Genomic DNA, 15,347 nt, shown 5'->3' on the forward strand with positions numbered 1-15,347 from the left:
TGCAACCTCCACCTCCCAGGCTCAAGCAATCCTCCTGCCTCAGTTTCCCAAGTAGCTGGGACTACAGGTGTGCACCATAATGCCCAGCTAAATTTTGTAGAGATGTGGTTTCACCATGTTACCTAGGCTGATCTTGAACTCCTGGGCACAAGTGACCTGTCTGCCTCAGCCTTCCAAATTGCTGCTGGAATTGCAAGCGTGAGCTGCCCTGCCTGGCCTACTATATTTTATTTTAGCCATTCTGTTGGATGTGTAGTAATATGTCATTGTAGTTTTAATTTGCATTTCTCTAACAGCTAATAATGTTAAACATCTTTTCATGTGCTTGTTTGCCAGCTGTATATCCTGTTTGGTGAAATGTCTGTTCATGTCATACTCATTTTAAAATTGTATAGTTACATTTTTAACTGTTATGTTTTGGAGTCCTGCAGAGCTCAGATATGTGGTTTGCAAATATTTTTTCTTAGTCTGTAACTTGTTCTTTTATTTTTCACATGTTCTTTCATAGAGCAAAATCTTTTAATTTTTAAAAAGACCAACTTACTACATTTTCCTTTTATGGATCATGCTTTTGATATCGAGTTAGAACTCTGCCTACCCCTAGATCACGAAGATTTTCTCCTGTGTTTTTCTTTAAAAGTTTTATAGCTTAAAGTTTTATATTTAAGCCTGTGATTCATTTTGAGTTTTTCTTTTTTTTATGTTTGAGATGGAGTTTACCTCTTGTTGCCCGGGCTGGAGTACAATGGCACGATCTTGGCTCACCACAACCTCCGTTTCTCAGGTTCAAGTGATTCTCCTTCCTCAGCCTCCCAAGTGGCTGGGATTACCATGTTGTTCAGTTTGGTCTCAAACTCCCAACCTCAGGTGATCCACCTGTCTCGGCCTCCCAAAGTGCTGGGATTACAGGTGTGAGCCACCACACCTGGCCAAATTTATTTTTATATAAGGTTTATGGTTTGGGTCCAGGTTCATCTTTTCCTATGGAAGTCCAGTTGCTCCAATGCCATTTTTTTGAAAGCTTATTCTTCCATTGAATTGGTTCGCATGATGCTTGTCAAATATCTGTTGAGCATATTTGTATGGACCTATTTCTGGGTCCTCTGTCTCATTCCATTGATCTGTATGTCTGACCCTCTGCCGATACATGCCCTCTTGATGACTACAGTTACATGGTAAGCCTTAAAATCAAATAGATTCTTCCCACTTTATTCTTTTTTTCAAGATTGTTTAACTAGGGCCTGTACCTCATCATATATATTTTAGAATAAGTTTTGGCTATGTCTGTTGTCTATGCCTGCAAAAAAAATCTTACAGGGATTTTAGTATGCATTGCATTAAATTTGTAGATCAATTTTAGTCATGTGTTTAGACATCTCCTAATGTGTTTCTGTTACTAAGTTCTAGGTTGGCTCCATTATGGTCAGAGAACACATTATCATTTTGATTCTTTTATTTAGGTTGTTTGATGGTCTGTCCAGAATACTCATGAGTGCATGTATTGTGTTATTGTTGGGTGGAGTGTTCTGTCAGTGAGATACTGTTAGTTTATGTGTTGTTCAGATCTTCTACACCCTTGCTGATTTTCTCTTTAGTAGTCCTATCAGTTACTGAAATGGAGGTGTTGAAGTCCCCAATTTTAACTGTAAAGATGTTTGAACTTTTAGCTCTATCAGTTTTTGTTTAATGTATTTTGAGGCTCTGTTGTTTGGTTAGTACATTTTGGGATCCTATATCTTCTGGTGGATTGAACTTTCTGTCATTACATAGTGTCCCACTTTGTCACTAGTAATTTTCTTTGCTCTGGAGTCTACTTTATCAGGTATTAATATAGCTACTCCTGCTTTTTGAAAAAAATAATGTTGGCATGGTATATTTTTTCTTTTCTTTTACTTTCAACCTATTTATATTGAATTTGAAGTGGGTTTCTTGTAAGCAGCATAAAAGCTGTTGTTTGTTTTTCGTTTTAAAATCCACACTGACTCCTTTGCCCCAGAAGTACTCACAGCGGGGGAGCCCTTTCCTGAGCAGTGGTTCCTTTCAGTCCAATATCTTAGCAAAGCTGCAGTGGTTGCTGCTACTCTCTAAGCTTTGCAATGCCTCCCAAGGACGACAAGAAGAAGAAAGATGCCAGAAAGTCAACCAAGAAAGACAAAGACGCAGTGAACAGATCTGGGGGCGGGGCTAAAAGTAGTCCAAAGTCAAAGTTTGGGACAAGCTCAGTAACCTAGTTTTGTTTGACAAAGCTATCTATGACAATCTATAAGGAAGATCCCAACTATAAGCTTATGACCCCAGCTGTGGTCTCTGAGAGACTGAAGATTCAAGGTTCCTTGGCCAGGGGCTTTTTAGTAAAGGACTTATCAAACTGGCTTCAAAGCACAGAGCTCAGGAGTTTACACCAGAAATACCAAGGGTACAGATGCTCCAGCTGCTGGTGAAGATGCATGGACAGGTCCAATCACCTGTATGTTTGGAAAAATGAAACAACTAAATCAGAAAAGGAAAATCCATGCTGCCAATCTGTCTTTGGATTGGTATATTGGCATTATTTACATTTTAGGTAATTATGGATATGTTAGCACTTTATCCTGTGAGATTTGCCTATCATCTTGGATCTGTAGGTTTGTGTCTTTTGCCAGATTTGGGGGCTTTTTAGCCACTTCTTCAAATACTTTTTTGTTTGTTTTTTTTTTGAGAGAGTCTCGTTCTGTTGTCCAAGCTGGAGTATGATGACGCTATCTTGGCTCACTGCAGCCTGGTCCTTCGGGCTCAAGCGATACTCCTACCTCAGCCTCCCAAGTAGCTGAAATTACAGACATGTGCCAACATGTCTGGCTCATTTTTGTATCTTTAGTAGAAACGGGGTTTCACCATGTTGGCCAGGCTGGTTCCATCTCTTGACCTCAAGCGATCTGCCTGAGTAGGCCTCCCGAAGTGCTGGGATTAAAGGCGTGAGCCACTGGGCCCGGCTTCAAATACTCTTGTCCTACTTTCTCTTCTGTTTCTGGGACTCTGATATAAATGTTAGATCTTTTGTTGTTGTCCCTCAGGTCAGGAACTTCTGTTCTTTTTCTTTTTTGCCTGGCTGAGTTCTGTTCTGTCTTTATGTTCATTGATTCTATCCTCTGTCACCTCCACTATTGAGCCCATGCAGTGAGTTTTTAAAATTTCCATTATATTTTTCAGTTATCTGATTTTCTTTTATTTATTTATTTTTTACTTTCTATAACCAATTGTCTATTAAATTCTGTGGTTTTCATTTGGTTCCTTTTTATAATTTCCATTTTTGAGGATTTTGTTTCTTAATTTGTTTCTACCGAATTTCTAATTGACAGTCAGTGCAGTTTTAAGACAGTTGCTTTAAAATCCATATCAGGATTCACCTCGGTGTTGGCCTCTGTTGATTGCCCTTTCTCATAGGAATTGTGATTTTCTTGGTTCTTAGTATGATGGGTGGTTGTCAATGATATTGGAGGCATTTTATCAATTAGGTTGAGAAACCATAGGTCCTATTTAAACCTTTTGCTTTAGCAGCCAGCACCTGTTTAGCTTTTGCACCTAGGATGGTCTACAGTTGTGGTCTGTGGTTCCAGTGGTGGTTTAGTTTTCAGCAGCTTTGCAGTGCTATCTTGGTCTGCTTGGTTTATCCAGTGCTGCTGGGGCTCCTGTTTGTTCCTGCTGGTGCTCCTTGAAGGGGCTCATTTTTGTCTCTTAGTGATGGAAGTTGGCATCCCTCAACTGGTTCCCCACTCCTGCTGCCCTAGTGTCTGAGTAGGGGAGTGAGTCTTGGTCCGCAGGAATGAAGAAGCTTCCTGAAGCTTTAGGCCACTTGCTGCAGCTTGGTCTTTTCTTCAGGCTCAGCCTTCCCACCTACCTGCCTCGGTAGCTCTTGATGGAAAAGGCGTCTCAGGACTTGCAGGGAGAAGAGTCCCTCCCCTGGATGCCTGTTTTTGGCTGAGCTCCCAGTTGATCTCCCTTTCCAGTCGTGTCTGCTTCACCAGAACGAACCTCATTTGATCCAGGGGAGGAATGAGCCTTCTGTTGCAAGGTTGAGGGTCAGGAAGCTGGGTGACAGGATGCATGTGCCTTGCTGCGTGCCATGCCTCTTGTCCTGGGGTCCCAAACAAGTTTGCCCTCTTATTACCTTTCAGAGTTCTTTGGTTGTCTCTCTTGCCATTTCCAGGGTTTATAGTGTGCTTAGCATGGAGAAGCAGGGAAAAAGAGATCTATGCACCTTGTCACCAATATTAATTTTTTTTTTTTTGAGACTCTGTTACCTGGGTTGGAGTACAGTGGCATGATTGCAGCTCGCTGTAGCCTCAACCTCCTCAGCTCGAGCAGTTCTCCTGCTTCAGCCTCCTGAGAAGCTGAGACTACAGACACATGCCACTACCCTTAGCTATTTTGTATAGAAACGGGGCTTCACCATGTGGCCCAGGCTGGTCTTGAATCCCTAGGCTTAAGCAATCTGCCTACCTAAGCCTCCCGAAGTTCTGGGTCTACAGGTGTGAGCCACCACACCAAGCCCACATTCAGATTTTTTTTTTTTGAGATAGAGTGTCATTCTGCCACCCAGGCTGGACTGCAGTGGTGTAATCTTGGCTCACTGCAAACTCCACCTCCCAGGTTCAAGCGATTCTCCTGCCTCAACCTCCTGAGTAGCTGGGATTACAGGTGCCTGCCAACACACCCGGCTAATTTTTGTATTTTTAGTATAGATGGGGTTTCACCATGTTGGCCAGGCTGGTCCCAAACTCCTGACATCAAGTGATCTGCCAGCCTCCGCTTCCCAAAGTGCTGGGATTGCAGCCGTGAGCCACCATGCCCAGCCTGGATTTTAATAATATTTTTCTTATTCCTTTTGTAAGTGCTTCTATTTTTAAATGATGTCTCAATCATTGTAATATGTGATTTCTAAAATTGATTTTTGTGGGGGTAAGAAATCAGTTTTCTAATGATGATTATACAATGTGAGAAACTTCACACATTGTCCCACTAGATAGGAATTACTCACCCATATGAAAAGGAAAGAGGATGGAATAGTGCAGGAGGAAATATTAGCAATAGTTCTGTGCAAGATCCCCTGTAGAAAGCTGTCGCTCCTCTGCAAAAGCAAGGAAATGTATTTGTGTATTTGTTTCGTGTATTTCTTTGCTAGTGCTGCCATAAAAAGTGGCAAACAATGCATTAAACAACAGAAACTGATTGTCTCATAGTTCTGAGGGATAGAAGTCAGAGACCAAAGTGCTGAGGGGCCATGTTCCCTCTGAAGGCACTGGGAAAGGGTCTGTTTCAGGCCTCTCCTACCTTCTGGTGGTTGCTGGATTGTGGCAGCAGAACTCCAGTCTTCACGTGGCCTTTCTCTGTGTGCCTGTCTTTGTTTAAATTTCCCTTTTTTATAAGGACATCAGACATACTGCATTAGGGGTCCAACCTACTCCAGCGTGACCTTATCTTTTGTTCTGTTTTTGAGACAGTGTTGCTCTGAGGCCCAGGCTGGAGTGCAGTGGTGTGATCTCGGCTCACTGTAACCTCTGCCTCCTGGATTCAAGTGATTTTCCTGCCTCAGCCTCCTGACTAACTGGGATTACAGGTGCCCGCCACCATGCCCTGCTAATTTTTGCATTTTTAGTAGAGATGGGGTTTCACCATGTTGGCCAGGCTGGTCTTGAACTCCTGGGCTCAAGTAATCCACCCACCTCGACCTCCCAAAGTGCTGGGATTACAGGTGTGAGCCACTGCACCCGGCCCCCTGTGACCTTATCCTAACAAATTACATCTGCAATGACCGTTTCCAAACAAGGGTCACATTCATATTTCTAAGTGCTTCTATTTTTAAACGATGACTCAGTCATTATATTTTTTATTTTCTTTTTCTTTTTCTGAGATGGAGTCTCACTCTGTCTCCCAGGCTGGAGTGCAGTGGTATGATCTCAGGTCACTGCAACCTCCACGTCCCGGGTTCAAGCAATTCTCCTGCCTCAGCCTCCTGAGTAGCCAGGACTACAGGCGTGCGCCACCACGCCCAGCTAGTTTTTGTATTTTTACTAAAGATAGGGCTTTCACCATGTTAGCCAGGCTGGTCTCGAACTCCTGACCTCGTGATCTGCCTGCCTCAGCCTCCCAAAGTGCTGGCATTACAGACGTGAGCCACTGCACTGGCCACCTCAGTCATTATAATGTGTAATTTCTAAAGTGATTTATTTTTGTTGGGGTAAGAAATTCATTTTCCAAACCAAACATTTTATATTCTCACTCATAAGTGAGAGCTAAGCTATGAGGATGCAAAAGCTTGAGAATGACACAACAGACTTTGGGGACTCAAGGGGTAAAGGGTGGGAAGGGGCGAGGGATAAAAGGCTACAAATTGAGCACAGTGTATACTACCCAAATCACCACTTATGAACTTACTCATGTACCCAAAACCTGTTCCCCAATAACCTATGGAAATAAAATTTTTTTAAAGAATTTCATAATACAATTGCAAGTATTAACAGCAAAATAGACCAAGCTGAGGGAAGAATCTCAGAGCCTGAAGACCGGTTCTCCGAATTAACTCAGTCAGACAAAAATAAAGAAAAAAATGAATGAACAAAACCTCTGAGAAATATGGGATTTTGTAAAGAGACCAAATCTATGACTCATTGGCATCCCTGAAAGAGAGGGTGAGAAAAGAAGCAACTAGGAAAACATTTGAGGCTATGGTTTACAAAATTTTCCCCAACCCCCCAGAGAAGCCAACATTCAAACCTAGGTAATGTAAAGAATCCTTGTGAGATACTACGCAAGACGACCATCCCCAAAACACATAGTCCTCAGATTCTCCAAATCCTCAGAATCTCCAGAGTCTACATGAAAGAAAAAATACTAAAGGCAGCTAGAAAGAAGGGGCAAGTCGCCTACAAAGGGAACCTCATCAGGCTAACAGTGAACTTTCCGGCAGAAGCCCTACAAGGTAGTAGAGATTGGGGGCCTACATTCAGCATCCTTATAGAAAAGAATTTGGCTGGGTGCGGTGGCTCATGCCTGTAATCTCAGCACTTTGGGAGTCTGAAGTGGGGGGATCATGAGGTCAGGAGTTTGAGACCAGCCTGATCAACATGGTGAAACCCTGTCTCTACTAAAAATACAAAAATTAGCTGGGTGTAGTGGGTCACACCTGTAATCCCAACTACCTAGGAGGCTGAGGCAGGAGAATTGCTTGAACCTGGGAGGCAGAGGTTGTAGTGAGCCAAGATCGAGCCACTGCACTCCAGCCTGGGCAACAGAGCAAGACTCCATCTCAAAAATAAAAAAGAAAAAAGAAAAGAAATTCATTTTCTGAAACAGGGTCACAGGCCGGGCATGGTGGCTCACGCCTGTAATCCCAACACTTTGGGAGGCTAAGGCAGGAGGATCACCTGAGGTCAGGAGTTTAAGACCAGCCTGGCCAACATAGTGAAACCCTGTTTATACTAAAAATACAAAAAAATTAGCTGGACGTGGTAGCAGGCACCTGTAATCTTAGCTACTCAGGAGGCTGAGGCAGAAGAACTGCTTGAACCTGGGAGGTGGAGGTTGCAGTGAGCAGAGATTGCACCACTACATTCCAGCCTGGACGACAACAAGACTCAGTCTCAAAAAAAAAAAAGAGCGTTCACAAACACCTCACATTCTGAGTGCTAGGGATTAAGACTTCAACATGAATTTTTGTGGGACGCAACAACACATAACTCTCAAAGAGAAGCTTTAGGTGTTTGGAAGGTCCTCTGTTTCATCATCGACGCTAGTAAAAAGTTATCTGGGTACTAGAGTCAAAATATATTTAAACTCCCTGGAACCCCAGACACCAGCTTGGTCTTAACCAATAAAAGAGGGAAATATTCCTAAAAAACCTTTCTGTGGTCTGTAAGGGAGAAAAGACCCATGAATTGTATAAGAAGGAAGGCCCTTCTGACATGAAAGAAAGAGAGGCTCCTGAGTTCCTGTGTGTGTCAGGCACCATACTAAGCACTTCACAAACATGATCTCACATAACACTTGAACTCTATGAGGTGGTACCGTGATCCGTATACAAGGATAATCCGAGGAGAAGCAGCGAAGAAGCTCCTCCCCCACTTGCTGCCCTGTGGCTAGAGGCAAGGGGGCTTTCCAGAGATGGGGGAAGTAGGTCAGACCTAGGTGAAGTAAGAGGAAGTGTGGCCTAGGCAAGGGAGGGAGCTGGGGATTGGATGAAGTGACCTGGATTGGAGACCTGGCTCTAGAATGTCTTGCTATGTGGCTTTGGGTAAGTCCCTTTCTTTCCAGGGTGGCAGCTTACTGTCAGTGAGAGCTTTGGCCTGAACCATCTTAAGGTTCCATTCGGATGCCCCACTTTAGTGGAGGTAGGTGAGAATTCTAGAAAACAGTGCTGTTTCTGGGGAGTGTGAAAAAGCAATACAGTTTCTGGGGACCACTTTGCTGGTCTTTGGGCCTGACGTGAGAGCTGTGGAGGCAGTCCCGGGACCCAGCACACGGCCGGCATCCTGGCTCTCGCAGGTTGAGATTTTCCATCATTAGGAAGGGATAGAATTTCTCAAGATGCCAAGTACTTGTCAAATTGAAGATATGCCAAAAGAGGGTCATGAAAGTCATAGAATACTTTAAATGTTTACATTTAAATATTTTTAAAGGTTTATGCTTACCAAACTAATGCATTTAACACACACTAAAAAGCAGAGCAGAAGACTGGAAGCAGTGTCATGACTAATTCCAGCACTTTGGGAGACCAAGGTAGGAGGATCACTTGAGGCCAGGAGCTTGAGACCAGTCTGGGCAACATAGAGAGAACTTATCTGCACAAAACATTTAAAAAAATTAGCCAGGCCTGTTGGCACACATCTGTAGTCCCAGCTACTTCAAAGGCTGAAGCAGAAGGATCCCTTGAGCCCAAGAGTTCAAGGCTGCAGTGAGCTATGATCGTCCCACTAAACTCCAGCCTGGGGACAGAGTGAGGGAAAAAAAATCAGAACCAGCTGGGCTGGTTCACACCTGTAATCCCAACATTTTGGGAGGCCCAGGCGAGAGGATCATTTGAGCCCCAGAAGTTTGAGTCCAGCCCGGGTAACATTGTAAGACCTTGCCTCTGAAAAATAAGAAAGATTTTTTTTTATCAAGCAGGATAAAAAAAGGAAAAAATAAAAGTAATATGAAGAAGTGGTGATAGCAACCCCTGGACAAACCAAAGCTGGCACTGGCTGCATCCTTGCAGGCAGGGCTTACTCCTCACCTCCACTGCATCAAGCCCAAGAGAAAGGCTGAAGGGGATGCTGAGAGAGTTAAAGCCAACGTGAAGGACAAACCACGGAGAAGAGCTGCAAAGTTATCACTAAAACTGCTCCTCCACGCCGGAGCCCAAGCCTAAAAAGCCTCTGCAAAGAAGGGAGAAAGAGGTACTCAAAGAGAAAAGGGGGAAAGCAGATGCTGGCCAGCCTGGGAATAACCCTGTCTACCTAATGCTGAGAATGTGTAAGGGAGCAAGAACGAAGTGGCGGGAAGAATTAGGTAAGGTGCCTCTCCTCAAATCCTCCATCGGTTCCCCAGGTCACTGAAAATAAAAGCTAAAGTCTTCACCTACAAGGCTCTCAAGATTTGCCCCCTGTAGCGAGACAATTCTCCATGAAGCTCCTTTATTTGTGTACTTCCTTAAAGCAGAGATGTGGCTGCCTTTGTTTGGACTGTCTTTTCAAGGACATTTATATGATGAACAGCCATGTAAGACAGTGTCCTTCTGGGGCAGGGGACAAGTTGGCATACTGCCCAGTATCATACCATCTCCCACTGGGTCAGAGTTCAGGCAGGTCAGCCATTATGGAAGATCTGAGTCCCTAAGTTCTGAGTTCCTCAGCTGTGATGCACACCCTCGAATGGGCAGTACCCATCCAGACTGCTCTGTGTCACCCCACTGTCCTCAGAAAGGAGGATGGAGGATGGGGCAAGTGGAAGTTCATGCTGCTCACTATGCCTGAAATGATAAAATAGTTTGTCTCTGATCCAGGAGTCCTGTGACTCTGCCAGCATCCGAGACTGTGTCAGGCTAACCTGTTAACCTGCCCTGCAAGTTAGGTAAAGCCCTGGAACCTCCACAGTTCTGACCACAAACACCTCACCCCATCTCCTACCACTCCTTCTGTTGCTCACCTTGCCTGGTCATGCTGGCCTCCCAGCTGTTCCTGGAAACTGCCAGGCACACTCCTGCCTTAGGGCCTCTGCTGTCAGCCTGGAACATTCTACTCTGATGGCCATGTGATGTCCTTCAGATTCTTATCCAAATAGTTCCTGGATGGGGCCTTCTTGGCTTCTGTATTTGATTTAGCTAATTAATTAATTAATTTAGAGGCAGGGTCTTGCTCTGTTGCCTAGGCTGGAGTGCAGCGGTGCAATCATGGCTGACGGCAGCCTCAACCTCCTGGGCTCAAGCGAGCCTTCTGCCTCAGGTTCCCAAACTGCTGGAATTTACAGGTGTGAGCCACCATGCCCAGCCTGACTTCTCTATCTGAAACAGCCTTGCCACCAATAAACTGGTGAACTTTTGCCAATCTGATGGGTGAAAATGGTATCTGAAAGTTTTAAATTTATCTTTTTTTTATTTATTTCTATTTCAGTATAGATATAAATACATAGAGATACACAGACATATAAATGGATTTATATATTTTCTATATTATCCTATAATATCTATACCTATATATTCTATAGTATCTATATTTCTATTACTATTTTATTATGCTTGAGTTATTTTTGGGCTTATGCCTGTAATACCAGCACTTTGGGAGGCCAAGGCGGGCAGATCACCTGAAGTCAGGAGTTTGAGACCAGCCTGGCCAACACAGTGAGGCCCCATCTCTACTAAAAATACAAAGATTAACTGGGCATGTTGACTCACGCCTGTAATCCCAGCTATGTGGGGGGCTGAGGCGGGAGAATTGTTTGAACCCAGGAGGCCGAGGTTGCAGGGAGCTGAGATTGCCACTGCACTCCAGCCTGGGTGACAGAGTGAGACTCCGTCTCAAAAAAAAAAAAATGTCATTTTTATTTCCTTTCCTATGAATTATCTGTTCTGAACCTTTGCCTATTTTCCTATTGTGTTGTTTGTCTTCTTCATACTTATTACTTACTTACCTGTGATGTGATTAAATATTTTTCTCAACTTGTCATTTGTCTTTTGAGTTTGCTTATGGTGTCATGATTGTTGTTATGCTATGTAAGTTTTTAATTTTTATGTAGTTAAATTTGTCAATCTTTTCTTTTATGGCATCTAGATTTTCAATCATACCCACGTCTTCTCATTGCAAGATTATAAGGAATTCATGCTTTCTTCTGTTTTTCTAGTACCTTTATGGTGTCATTTCAAAATATACACATATTTCATCACTTGGAACTTGCTTGGAGTAGTAAACTTTTTGGATTCAACCTGTAGGTTTTTTTGACTACCCAATTGTCTCAGCCCCTTTTATTATGTATTAATTTATTTAACAACACATAATAGAACCATTTATTAAAAACTGTACTGAAAAATTACGTGTGCAACAATGCCTGTTTCACCCATTTTACAGTGGGTACACTGTGGTCTGGGGCATTTATTAACTTGCTCAAGCCTTTTGGTAAGCAGAGTTTGCAGCTTTTCTGAGAATCTGCTTGCATGCTCCTACCTTCCCCAGCCTCCCAAGCCATCCTGTGGTTCAGACACCCCCACCTTGTGCAGCCAGGCTCTCAGCAAAGCCAGTAATCCCATGTGTTAGCTTGCACTGGGGCAAACCTGTTTCTCCAGGATGCACAAAGGGTTCCAGGCCCCATGGACACAACCTCCCTGGTTTAGCTAAACCTGGTGAGAAACCTCAGAAGTGGCCTGACCCCTTTCTGTGACTGGACAGGATTCAAATTCAACATCCAAGATCCCCAGTGAGCTTGCCCACTCAGCTCCCTGAGTATTGCTGGAGTGCCAGGTGCTACTTTAATTTCTGCATGTACTTTAGTCTATTTCTGTGCTTTGCTCTGTTCCGTTGTGTTTTGTGTGTGTGTGTCTGTGTGTGCACGCACCAGTTTTAATTACTGAAGTTCTATAATGTTTTAACATCTAACAGGGTTAGTTCCCACCTCCTTGTTCTTCATTGTGAGAGCCTGTTTCTGGACTAGTCTTGTTTAGTTTTCTATAGGAATTTTAGGAACCAATAGGGTAATTAAAACCAAAAAACTAAACCACACAAGATCTATCAATCCTATTAGTACTTTTCTTGGGATTATGTTAAATTTTACTTAAGGAGAACTGAGATGTTCATGAATCCACAGACATCATTCACCTTTCTATTAGACTGTTTTATTTGTAAGATGGGAGTAATAATAATACCAGTCTTGTAGGAGTGTCCTCAGAATTAAATGATAAAATGCACGCGAAATAGACTGGGGGTGAACACATTGCTTTGCCACTTAGCTGTGTGAACTCGGGCCTGGTAGGCTGTTCTGAACATTGCTCTCTCATTTGTCAAGGAGGATACATAAAATTTGCATCTGCTTCACAGGACTGTAATGAGGGTGAAATCAGACGAAGCATGCCAAGTACCCAGTAATCTGCCTGGAACATAAGTGCGCAATAAATATTAGCTGTTTTTCTAAAACATAGGCCACCCCAGGGCAAGGGAAGTGACTTAAGACAAAGCAGCTTGGCGTGGTGGCTCACGCCTGTAATCCCAGCACTTTGGGAGGCCGAGGTGGGAGGTCAGGAGCCTGGTTCGACCATCTGGCCAGCGTGGTGAAACCCCGTCGCTACTAAAAATACAAAAAATTAGCCGAGCGTGGTGGCGGGTGCCTGTAATCCCAGCTACTGGGGAGTCTGAAGCAGGAGAATCGATTAAATCTGGGAAGTGGAGGTTGCAGTGAGCCAAGATCGCGCCGCTGCACTCCAGCCTGGGCGACAAAATGAGACTCCGTCTCAAACAAACGAACAAACAAACAAACAGAAAGTAAAAGAAAAAAGCTTGGAGGGATCCACCTCAGGTGCAAGGCCCCAAGGTCAACTCATCTTTCCCAGAACCTATGTTATCGTTGGTTCCCACTTCTGACTTTCCCGGCGCGTCTGGGATGGGAAACTGCGATTTCAAGGGTCCCAGGACGTTCAGGGACTCCAGGACCCAGCCCCAGCCCAGGGTGCCCGGCGCTGCCACGTCTCGCACGGTCAGTCCGTCGGACGGCAGCAGGCGGGGCCAAGGCAGTGCCCGACCCAGAGCGCGATCCGTCATGCCTTACGCCGGCCATTCTGCGACCCGAGTCGCCGGTGGGGTGGCACCCGGGCAGAAAAACGTGACTCTGCGGGGGGGCGGGGCCAAGTACGCGCCCGGAAGTCCCGGGGAGGGGTGTGACGTACATCCGGCGAGTAGCTGGCGGACCGGAGTGCTGCTGGTTAGTGTGCTCTGAGGGAGGGTCCGAGCCACTCGCCGTTTTGCCGAAGGAGCCCCTCAGGCCGTGAGTCTGGGGGCGCGTTGGGGAGGGGGAGTTGGGGCCCGAGAGGCTAGGGCGGAAGGCGGGGAGGTCGGGGCGGAGGCCGGCCCTGGCGGGGTTGGGGGGGGAAGTGACACGCAGGCGGTTCTCTGGGGCCGCGGGCTGATTCTGGGCGGGGACGGGCCGACTCGACCGGATCTGCTCCGTCCCTTGCTGTCGTCTTTGGCCTGGGGTCTCGCTCGGGGGTCTCACAACTGCTGATCCGGATAACAGTTTCTTGTCTGTACCGTGCTCTCCGGTTTGCGAAACGGCTCCATGTCCTCTGTCTCGGAAGAGCCTCACAGCCCTGGGTGGGGCGGGTGGGAGCCCTTGATGATTATCCCTGTTTTCTAGACTCGGGGTCTGAGGCTGGCTAAGCCTCCGCAGTTAGCGTGAGCGCTCGAACCTGGTCTACAGGCTGTTAGTCCAGGGCTTTCCCTCAAGTCAGCGCTCGGTTGTCGTCCGATGGCTCGGGTCGAACCCTGTGTTTTCTCATTCCACCTTCCCCTTTGCCCCTGTCTGGTCTCTGCATGGAAAAATTTCCTTATGTGCATTTGACATAGATTAGCGTTTTCTTCACGATTCTAGCCAGTGGGTCAGGAGCATCTTTATCCTGATTCCATCTGCTTCGGTAACGATAGGGGCTTAGGGAGATTTGCCATGGGGCTGACCTTTGACATTTACCCCGCGGCTAAGCAGAGTTAGCTAAAAGCTCGCCACTTACTCTCCAAAATCTGCCTGGAATGGCGTCTTAAAGTTGCCCTGAGCATGTATAACAAGGAATGTGTAAATTTTTAAATTGGCTAATGATCAGATTGGTGCACTTTCTTTTTCTGTTAACATTTGTTTGAATCATTTAGCCCTGGACTTTGCAAGTTTTGATTTTGAGTACATTAGCAGTATTTTGTTGATAGTTTAGAGAACTACCTTAAATTTTGATTACTCTAACTTCCCATAAGGTAGTAGAATGGACCAAGAATAGAAAATAAATAGAATGCTAGTTATTACACCACCATTCAAAAGATGTGATGAGTTATAAGGAAGAGAACTTCAGAAGATCATCCTGTGTAGTTGGTGGGTTAAATAAGTTTTAGGATTTTTCTTTTTCCAGCAATTTTGTGATTTGGGTTTGAATTTTATGTACTGTTAACAGGAAGAGCGTAGGCTTTGGTGTTAGAGATGAGGGTGTAAGCGCTGGCACTATTACTTTTTCAGCTGAGCAGTCTTAAACGACTCAGCAAAACTAGGAGTATCCTCATCTTCATCTTGTTAAATGAGGCCAGTGATCCCTGCCTGATAGTGTTGGTGTGAAGAAGGCAGATGTACAAGTACTGTACAAATTGTAAAACTACTGATGAGTTGATGCAAATTCTTAAGGAGAGAGGAGCCACCAAGGTCATTTTCAGCTACTGAGGAGGCTGAGATGGGAGGATCTCTTGAGGCTGGGAGGTTGAGGCTGCAGTGTGACCCATGATGGCAACACTGCACTTCAGTCTGGGAGAGACAGAGTCTTGGTCTGTCTCAAAAAAAGAGGGATGGGGGGCATTTTCTTAACTTTGGGTAGCAGTACAACCCAACTCTTAGGGTCTAGTAATTATTATTTTTAACTCACCTGAAGAGTTTCATCAGTCAGCCTCCCCTCTGATCACTCCTTTACAATCCAACACTTCTGTATACATTTGTACTACACTGGTTTGCAGTCAACACTTTACAGACTTAAAAAATGTTTAAATCGCCGGGCGCGGTGGCTCAAGCCTGTAATCCCAGCACTTTGGGAGGCCGAGGTGGGTGGATCACGAGGTCAAGAGATCGAGACCATCCTGGTCAACACGGTGAAACCCCGTCTCTACTAA

At 44.9% G+C, this 15,347-nt stretch overlaps 1 protein-coding gene and 1 pseudogene across 1 annotated transcript in view; both read left to right on the forward strand.

Annotated features, from left to right (window-relative positions):
* The first annotated feature begins 2,035 nt into the window (after positions 1 to 2,035).
* On the forward strand, positions 2,036 to 11,926 carry LOC119474153 (annotated as a pseudogene).
* A 1,423-nt stretch (positions 11,927 to 13,349) lies between these two features.
* The window catches only part of SAR1A (secretion associated Ras related GTPase 1A), a 25,279-nt gene continuing 23,281 nt past the window's right edge, over positions 13,350 to 15,347 (forward strand). Inside the window, 1 exon segment of the mRNA XM_017548881.2 lies at positions 13,350 to 13,479. The gene's annotated coding sequence lies outside the window, so the exon portion shown is untranslated.

The sequence above is a fragment of the Cebus imitator genome, unplaced genomic scaffold (genome assembly GCF_001604975.1).
Source record: "Cebus imitator isolate Cc_AM_T3 unplaced genomic scaffold, Cebus_imitator-1.0 Scaffold215, whole genome shotgun sequence".
NCBI classification, from domain to species: Eukaryota; Metazoa; Chordata; class Mammalia; order Primates; family Cebidae; genus Cebus; species Cebus imitator.